At 36.1% G+C, this 10,373-nt stretch overlaps 1 long non-coding RNA gene across 1 annotated transcript; it reads right to left on the reverse strand.

The window, feature by feature from the left end:
- Window positions 1–400: 400 nt before the first annotated feature.
- Window positions 401–9,954, reverse strand: LOC126623845 (uncharacterized). The gene is made up of 3 exons (XR_007623905.1): window positions 9,437–9,954; window positions 8,965–9,209; window positions 401–801 (listed from the first exon to the last, which is right to left on the reverse strand). It is a non-coding gene; the product is annotated as an uncharacterized LOC126623845 (long non-coding RNA).
- Between the last annotated feature and the right edge of the window lie 419 nt (window positions 9,955–10,373).

Consider the following 10,373-nt stretch of genomic DNA (forward strand, 5'->3'; position numbering starts at 1 on the left):
CGCAAAGCCAAATATTTTGCAATTGCTAATTAGACTTTTATGGTTAATTTAAGCAAAAAGTGTACGGAGCAAATTAGCATAAGAGAAAAAGATGGGGAAAATGTAGAATGTCCATATTAGGGATAAAATTATTTTTTTGCCCTTAGACAATTGGCATGTGTCGCGCATTTAACTGAGTTGGATGGAAAATTGGATGAAAATTTCTCAAATCTAACATCAGGGGGTCAATTGGCTAAATTTACAAGTTTAGGAGTAATCGATTGAAATTAAAATTCAAGGGGAAAATTGGCAGCTCTTTACAAATTTAGTGGGAAATCGCTATTATGAATATCTCTCCTTAATAATAGAGTAGAAGATTTAAAGTAATTAGTAATCATCCATAGAAGGTAATCATGTCTAATGAGACAAATGCCAATGGTATGGGCATGCTAATAAGCCACTTGAATCCATAAACAAACAGAAATTGCACCAACCAAAAAAATAAATAATAAACTGACGGGGGACGAGGTAATTAGCATAATGCAAGTCTAGCGACTCACACCTCAAAGCCAATGCCCATAGTCAAATGGTCAGTTCGAATTAAAGTTTACATAAAGAAAACATGATGCCAATGTTTGTTCACATTAGTAAAACATGAATTGAATACATAATTGAATCACAAAAGGGAAAACTGAATTCCTACTCCCCCTCATTGTCATTTGTTGCTCCTAGTGTCGTCCTTAAACTCCACCTCCACAATTTTTTTGAACTTTTTGAACTCGATCTCGATCTTGTTTCTCTTCGCTTTCTATCCATCCACCCCTATTGAAGGTTTTGAATATCAAATTCTAGGTGTGAGATCTTTCGGAGTGTGCAAGTATGCTATCTTCCACCGCAAATAGCTTTTAGCATTCTTTTGGAGATTCGTTTTGGCCCCCTCAATAGCCTTTCTTGATTTTTCCATGGACCGGAGTTGGTGTAGTTTCAAGAAATTGGAGTCATTGCACCAACCCCGATCCGTGGAGTAATCGAGGAAGGCTGTCTGTGAATACAAAACGAATCTTCAGAAGAATGCCAAAAGCACTTTGCGGTGGAAGATAGCTCATTCCAGTTTTACAAATCAATCCCGCATAAGTTGTTTTCCCATCTGAATTGCGCAATTGTGGGAGAAGGAAGATTTTAAGGCTTTCCCGATTTTTCCTAGTGGCGTGCGATAAATGCATTTAAAGATAAGAGATATAGCTACGTTTCCCATATTTTTACATAATTTTCCAGAAGATAAATCGACCCCAAAATTGGTGTACAAGATAGATGACGTGTTTCCTAAGCCAAGAAGGATTCTTTCCTAGTTTGTGTCATTGATTGTTTAGGATTTTGTTTTATTTAGGAGAGTTTCTCCCAGACCTTTTAGGGTTTTTCTAGTATAAATAAGGTGTCCTAAGCTATCTCTACAGACACCCCCCGCCCCCCCCCCCCCCCACATAACCCGTATCACCCACACCGCTACACCATTCACCATCTCTGCAATTTATGATAAGAGTTTAGGGACGTGCTTTGCTATGGACTCCGGGTTCTATCCTTCTTTCATTTTTATTTCTATGTGTAACTAAGTTATTTTCTAAGGTTTATGATGAAGCTATGATATGAATATTTGTGAAGTACTTTGTCAATTATTATCCGATTATATGCCATGTTATATTCTTAATCTTTGTGGGTATTTTATTCGAGGTTCGAATTTCTAATGATTGATCACCTTTAGGAATTTTGCATCTAGATAGTTAGATAAATCTCTAAGGATGACCAATCAATTAGGTTTATTGTAATTAAGATTGAGAAGAGTAGACAAACTAGTGAGGATGATGACCAATATCAAGCTAGTCATACTTGGTTGACATGATTCTTTTACGCTTAATGGGTTTTTATGTGTTCAATTGTCTACCTAACCAATAGGATATAGTTATCATGTAGAGATACAAGAGTTGATGCCGAAACACGGATTAATTCATACATTAGAAAGAACAACCTTTAACATTGGCATGGTAATTGGATATTAGTTGGCTAAGAAAAGTAAATAGGATTGTTATTGGTGAATTTATAACCTTAGGTTTTCTTGTCGTTTGTTTATTTTAATTAGTTGTCTTTTCTTTTTCTTATTAATTTTATTCTTAATCAATTACTCAATTATTCGATTCAATCTATCCTTTGTTTGTTTAATTAAGTCTAGCATGCTTAATCGGTTAAATTGGTATCAAAAGCACTCCTTGTGGGGTCGACCTCGTATTTGCATATATTGCTACAATTGATTCGTGCATTTGCGAGTTTAATTTGGTTTAAATTAATCTATTATTTAGGTTAGTTTAAATATACATCAAGTTTTTTACGCCGTTGCCGGGAATTGCCCCTCAATTCCAATTCAGCTTGCTAATTGAGCTTTACTTAATTTTTCTAGTTTAGTTTTCATAGTTTTTTTCTTTTAATTTATTTTATTTTTTTAAGAAAAAAAACAAAACAAAACGAAAAAGTTGCAGTACCTACGGTAGGATTCTCTGTGGTGGAATTCTTTGTCCATTAGTTATTAGGCTTACTGGCACTGCACTCTTTTAGGTTTTTTCCCTTACGTTTCTTTTACGAAATTTTGTAATTTCTGTTTATTATTTTCCTTTTCCATTATTACTTTTTAATTCCGTTTCATTGTTTATTGTATGAGGGAAGAGATAGCTTGGCAGCAATTTTCAATAGAACATTGGCCTTCTAGTGCTCAATTCTCAAAGTTTATACATGAAGCCACACCCGTGGAACCCAATAAACCTTCATGGGAAGAAGCTTTTGCACTGATGGTTCAAGCTAATATGCAATATCAGCAAACAACTTAACTTTTGCAAATTCTCACTCAAGGACATCAAATTCTCCAAATGGGGAGCAAGAAAATGCCCAAGCAATCGCAAATTTGGAGAAGCAAGTTGGTCAAATTGCTGCGATATTTAGTGAAAGAGATCGAGAAATATTTCCAAGTGAATCCAAATCTAATCCGATTGAGCGAGATGTGTTCCATGAAGAAGATAGTGCCTGCACCACATTGAGAAGTGAGGAGGACTTCGACAACAAATTGAGTGAACTAGCTGTAGTTGAAGAAAAGAAAGACTATTCAATATTGGAAGACCATCTGCATGATCTAACTAGTCAAATCACTTCGAACGAGAAGTCACTTTTTGAAGAAATTCAAATTGTTGACAGGGTGTCGAAATTTAAAGTGTGAAGAAAATCCATCTCCACCAAACAAATTTCGCGTCTTACATCTTTGAATCCATTGATTCTACATGAATTCAAAGATCCTTTTGAAGTCTACTGCTTGAATTATGGAAGGGAGTTTGTAATTGAATCAATAATTGAAGTTATGTATGATCAACGCACTTCCATTCCGATGGCCAAGATATGGTGGAAGAGACAATGGAAAAAAATGAAGAAGAGAAAGAAGTCTCGAGCTTTGAAATTGAAGAAGCAAAAATATGCAATGCCTCATTGCCTTGTATCAACACCAAATTTCAAAGCTACAAGGTGGAAGAAAGGGAAAAATAAGAAGATTCACAGAGTGGTTCCTCATTTTAATGATCCACCATCCTCCACTTAATTTCAGCATAGTTTAGCTCATGACTATAAATAAGCGCTTCTTAGGAGGCAATCCAAGTTTTCTAAATTTTTCATTTGTTTGCGTAGTTTTAAATTTTGTTTTTTCTTACTCTAAAAAAACAAAATTAAAAACTACGCAAACAAATGAAAAATTTAGAAAACTTGGGTTGCCTCCCAAAAAATGCTTCTTTATAGTCAAGGGCTAGACTATACTGAAATTAAGTGGAGGATGGTGGATACAAGGCAATGAGGCACTACATCGATACAAGGCAATGAGGCACTACATATTTTTGCTTCTTCAATTTCAAAGCTTGAGACTTCTTTCTCTTCATTTTTTTTCCATTGTCTCTTCCACCATATATTGGCCATCGAAATGGAAGTGCGTTGATCATACATAACTTCAATTATTGATTCAATTACAAACTCTCTTCTATAATTCGAGTAGTGGACTTCAAAAGGATCTTTGAATTCATGTAGAATCAATGAATATGGAACTTTAAGATCAATGGATTCAAAGATGTAAGACACGAAAGTTTTTTGGTGGAGATGGATTTTCTTCAAACACTTTAAAATTCGATACCCTGTCAACAATATGAATTTCTTCAGAAAGTGACTTCTCGTTGGTAGTGATTTGACTAGTTAGATCATGAAGATGGTCTTCCAACATTGAATACTCTTTCTTTTCTTCAACTACAACTAGTTCACTCAATTTGTTGTCGAAGTCCTCCTCACTTTTCAATGTGGTGTAGGCACTATCTTCTTCATGGAACACATCTCGCTCAATCGGATTATATTTGGATTCACTTGGAAATTTTTCTCAATCTCTTTTACTCAATATCGCAGCAATTTGACCAACTTGCTTCTCCAAAATTGTGATTGCTTGGGCATTTTCTTGCTTTCCATGTTGGAGAATTTGATGTCCTTAAGTGAGAATTTGCAAAAGTTGAGTTGTTGTTTGCTGATATTGCATATTAGCTTGAACTATCAATGCAAAAGCTTCTTCCCATGAAGGTTTCTTGGGTTATACGGGTGTGGCTTCATGCATAAACTTTGAGAATTGAGCACTAGAAAGCCAATGTTCCATTGAAAATTGCTGCCAAGCTATCTCTTCCCTCCAACGGGAAACAATAAAACGAAATTTAAAAGTAACAATGGAAAAGGAAAATAATAAACAGAAATTAAAAAAATAATCGTAAAAGAAACTTAAGGGAAAGAACTTAAAAAAGGTAGTGCAAGTAATCCTAATAACTAATGGACAAAGAATTCCACCACAAAGAATCCTACAGTGGGTACCGCAACTTTTTTGTTTTGTTTTTTTTCTTAAAAAAAAAAACTATGAAAACTAAACTAGAAAAATTAAGTAAAGCGCAATTAGCAAGCCAAATTGGAATTAAGGGGCAATCCCCGGCAACAACGCCAAAACTTGGTGTATATTTAAACTAACCTAAATAATAGATTAATTTAAACCAAATTAAACTCGCAAGCGCACGAATCAATTGTAGTAATATATGCAAATACAAGGTCGATCCCAAAGGGGTTGCTTTTAATACCAATTTAACCGATTAATCATGCTAGACTTAATTAAACAAACAAATGATAGTTTGAATTCAATAATCGAGTAATTGATTAAGACTAAAATTAATAAGAAAAAGAAAGACAACTAATTAAAATAAACACACGACAAGAAAACCTAAGGTTATTAATTCACCAATAACAATCCTATTTACTTTTCTTAGCCAACTACTATCCAATTACCATGCCAATGTTAAATGTTTTTTTAAGGTATGAATTAATCTGTGGTCAAGCATCAACTCTTGTATCTCTACATGAATATCCTATTGGTTAGGCATACAATTGAACATATAAAAACCCATTAAGCGTAGAAGAATCATGTCAACCAAGTAGGACTAGCTTGATATTGGTCATCCTCACTAGTTTGTCTACTATTCTTAATCTTAATTCCAATAAACCTAATTGATTGGTCATGCAAAATTCCTAAAGGTGATCAATCATTAGAAATTCGAACCTAGAATAAAATACCCACAAAGATGAAGAATATAACATGGCATATAATCAGATAATAATTAACAAAGTATTTCGTAAATATTCATGTCATGGCTTCATCATAAACCTTAGAAAATAACTTAGTTACACATAGAAATAAAAAATGAAAGAAAGATAGAACCCGGAGTCCATGGCAAAGCACATCCCTAAGCTCTTCTCACAAATTGCGGAGATGGTGAATGGTGTAACGGTGTGGGTGATATAGGTTATGTGGGGGGTCTTTAGGCAAGGCTTTAGTGAGAATGTTTGCAATTTGCTCCTTAGTTTTGCAGTACACTAGTTCAATCTCCTTGGCTTGAATTGCTTCTCGGATGAAGTGGAATTTTCTGCTGATGTCTTTTGGTGAAAGACAGGATTCTTTGCCATAGCAATGGCTGATGTATTATCACACATGATCTGAGTTCCTTCCACTTGTTCCTCTCCAAAGTCTTCAAGCACAAATCTCGGGCATTTTTCTTGAGAAGTAGCTTATACAGCACCGACATATTCTGCTTCTGCAATGGACAATGTCAATGTGTTTTGCTTGATTGATGCCTATGAAAACACACCAGACCTAGTGTAAATGCATACCCTAAAGTGCTCCTCATATCATATTCACTTCCTGCCCAGTCACTATCACAGTAACCAATTAGGGTAGTTGCTTTCCCTTTTTCAAAAACGATTCCAAAGTCAATTGTTCCCTGAATGTATCTCAACACCTTCTTTGATGTCCCCATGTGTTTCTTGGTGGGATTATGCATGAATCTTGCCAATAAGATTGCTGCAAACATCACATCAGGTCTAGTTACTTTCAAGTGAAGAAGACTTCCCACAAGCTGCCTATATTCTCCTTAATTTCCAGCTTCACTTCCATCAATCTTGCTTAATTTCTCATTCACTGCAAGTGGGGTAGCCACAGTTTTGCAATCTTTTAACCCAAACTTCTCAATTAACTTATGTGCATACTTCTTTTGGTGTATGAAAATACTTTTCTCAGTTTGTAGTACTCTTATTCCAATGAAATGGTGTAACAACCCTAAATCTGTCATCTTGTAGTGCTTCATCATATCACTTTTAAAATTTTAAAGCATTTGTGGACTACTACCAGTGTATACAATATCATCTACATATAAGGAAACAATAATGATGCCTGAATCCTCCATTGTTTTAACATACAAGGTTGCTTCACTTGAGCTTTTCTTGAAACCTACAATGTTGAAATAAGCATCAATCTCATCATACCAAGCCCTTGGTGCCTGTTTCAATCCATCCAGTGCCTTGTTCAGTTTGTACACCTTAGTTTCTTCATTCTCCTTCACAAACCCTTGTGGTTGCTCAACATACACTTCTTCCTTTAATACTCCATTGAGAAATGCAGACTTCACATCCAATTGATACAAGCTCCATTGCTTTTGTGCATCAAGAGCAATTAAGGTTCTTATGGTGTCCAACCTTGGCACAAGGGCAAATATCTCATTGTAGTCAATTCCAGGGTTTTGTGAATAGACTTTAGTCACCAACCTAGCTTTATTTTTCTACACAGTACCATCTAGATTGAGTTTGTTCTTATAAACCCACTTAACACCAATGACTGGCTTGTCAAATGGTCTCTCAACAAGTTGCCATATGTTATTCTTCTCTATCATTTCCAACTCAGCTTCCATTGTCTTATTCCATGAATCATATTTGGCTGCATCATCATAACTTTCAGGTTCAATAATACACATATTGCACTGAGCCATGATTTCACTCACACTTCTCCACTTTTTGGGTCTTGAGACCTGCCAATCCCACTTTCACTTTGAGAGATAATAGGTTGCTCAGAATGAGAACTTTCACCACTTTCACATATCTCATTAGCATTGTGATACTCAGTAACAACTGGAAATCTCACCTCATTACTTGTAATGTAGTTCCAATCCCAGGAAGTATTCTCATCAAATGTAACATCTCTTAAGAGAATGATCTTCCTTGAAATCGGATCAAACAATCTATAGCCCTTCTCACTGGCACCATAACCCATAAAGATGCACTTATAGCTGTTTTTTTCCAACTTGTGCCTGATATTTGAAGGAATGCGCACATAACAAAGTGAACTAAAGATCTTTAAGTGAGCTATCCCTAGTTTTCTGCCATTATAACATTTAAATGGAGTTGTTTTCTCCAAGGTTTTGGAAGGACGCCTATTAAGTAAATAAACTGCAGTAATCACTGTTTCTGCCCAAAACTCATATGGAAGGTTCTTTTCATGCAACATTGATTTTTCCATTTCCACCACAGTTATATTCTTTCTCTCTAACACTCCATTTTATTGGGAAGTGTAGGCCATAATCAACTGTCTTCGAATTCCTAACTCACTGCAATATTTTTCAAATTTTGCAGAAATGATTTCTCCCCCTCTATCACTTCTGAGACACTTCACCTTATAGCCACATTGTAATTCAGTCATTGCTTTGAACCTCTTAAAACACTCAAATGCATCAGACTTATATCTCAGGAAATACATCCATGTCATGCTAGTGCAGTCATTTGTAAATAACAAGAAGTTTTTGTTTCCAGAGTGTGATTCAACTTGCATTGGACCACAGATGTCTGTGTGGATTAATTCCAATGGTTTCTTGGCTCTCCAAGTTGACTCAAAAGGGAATGAATCCCTGTGTTGTTTTCCCATCATGCAACCCTCACATACTTTTGTAGACATTTCCAAGTGGGGTAGTCCATGCACCATTTCCTATTCTTCAAGCATTTTGAGACTCCTCTCATTCAAGTGTCCCAACCTTTTATGCCAAATCTGAAAGTAATGTGTGACACTTGCTCTTAGTGCAAATTGATTTGCATGCATCATTGTCAAAGGAAACACTACTATAAAAGAGGCTATCACTGGTGGTGTAAAAACCGACAAGAAATCCTAATTATTATAGGATTTTTGGTAAAAATCCAATATCAAATCATGCAATGTCGGATAGAAAAATTGACACCTTTACTAGCGTCTCAAAAGGGTATTGATATCGATTAGTCCCCTTAATCCGCCACCAAGTAACGTCGGTTAAAAGTGACATCGAGGCTCACGTCAGTTACAAGCGACATTACGTACTGACAAAGACTAGCAGATGGAACATACTAGTGTCGGTCCTAATCGACACCACCTAACAATTTGAAAAATATAATAACTAATATAATGTCACCCATAAGTGACACCACAAACTATTAATAATTAAAAAAAAATGTCTCAGTTATTAATAATAATTACCAAAAGTTAAAAAAATATATAAACATAATATGTTTAGATCGAAGAAATGTGGATCGGGAAATCACCTCGGTGGCGAGGTAAATGGGAGCGCTGGTATCGGTATATTGGACGTAGCGTCCCCTTTCGAGGAAACGAGTGATATGGCTGACGGGGAATTGGAGGCCGGCTTTAACTGACTTGGACACCGACTTCTTCCTCTCTCCACCTTTTCTTCCGTCAGCGCCCTTGGTGGCTTTCGTGGCTTCCATTCCCTCTGAGTTTTTGGGGAAATGAAAACAATTCGTTTAGGAGGGAAAACGAATTGTTAATCCTTCAAAATTCAAAAAGTCACTTCTGTTTACCTACATTTTCCAATCTAAGCACAAAGATCTCTAAATCACACTAATTTTCTCACTGATTTTGCATCCAAAACACATCGAAATGAACAAAACCCACATGCATTTTTTCAACCACGATGGGGGTTCTAAGATTATATGTAAGTCGAAACCAACCTAGAAAACGGAAACTGAAATGAAAGGGAGTAGTATGGAGGCTTACTAAGTCGAGAGCTCGAGAACTAGTTGGGGTACGTAATGAACAGTGGTGGAACCCATTATGCAGAACTAAGCTTGGCTTGGTGTCCTTAGCAGATCTAGAAGCTCTGAGCGTGGAAACGGAGAAGTGCGTTAGTGGGATAGAGGGAGATGTGCAGTTGAGAGATAAAGGAAGGGATAAAACCTGGCTGGTTTTGATTTGTAGACTAAAGGGAGATGTTTGCAGTGTTTTGATTGGTAGATTTTCAGAAGAGAAGAAGATGAAAGGATGGGAAATGGAGAAGTCGAGGAAAAAGAGAAAGAATAGGAAAGAGAGAGAGGGATGAAGGAAGGTTGAGTGGGTGGGTATAGAGAGAGACATAAGGGAGACGGAAAATAATGGGGGTGAAGAAGCACCGATTAGAAAAAAAAAACAAGAAAAGAAAGGAAGTGAGAGAAATGAGGCATGTGTGTGAGAGAGGGAGAAAGAAACCCATGTGAGGGAACTAGCCTAAGAGAAGGAAAGAAAAAATGATGTGATGTGTGTGTAAGAGAGAGAGAGAGAGTCACGTGAAGTAATGGGAGGAGAAGGATAATGTATTAAAAAAGGGAAATGTCTAATAGATGTTGACAAAAGTGGGTTTTAAAACCCAAATAAAACATTCCAATCCCTAATGCAATTATTAGTGTCGGCTAGAACCGACACCGGGTTTTACAATATTTAAAAATAATTATTAATGTTGGGTAGAAGCGTCACGATTCTTTTTTTTAACCGACACTAACTTTATGTCGGTTGAAAGCGACATGATTTTCTTTTTATACGACACCGCCATTTAAAAAGATTAAAAGCTATGTCGATTATAAGCGACATTAACAATCTATGTCAGTTATAAGCAACATAGATATTTTGTGTCAGTTATACCCGACACTAATTTCGACACCATGTAAAGAAAGTGTCGGAA

The sequence above is a fragment of the Malus sylvestris genome, chromosome 5, assembly GCF_916048215.2.
Source record: "Malus sylvestris chromosome 5, drMalSylv7.2, whole genome shotgun sequence".
Taxonomy (NCBI): Eukaryota; Viridiplantae; Streptophyta; class Magnoliopsida; order Rosales; family Rosaceae; genus Malus; species Malus sylvestris.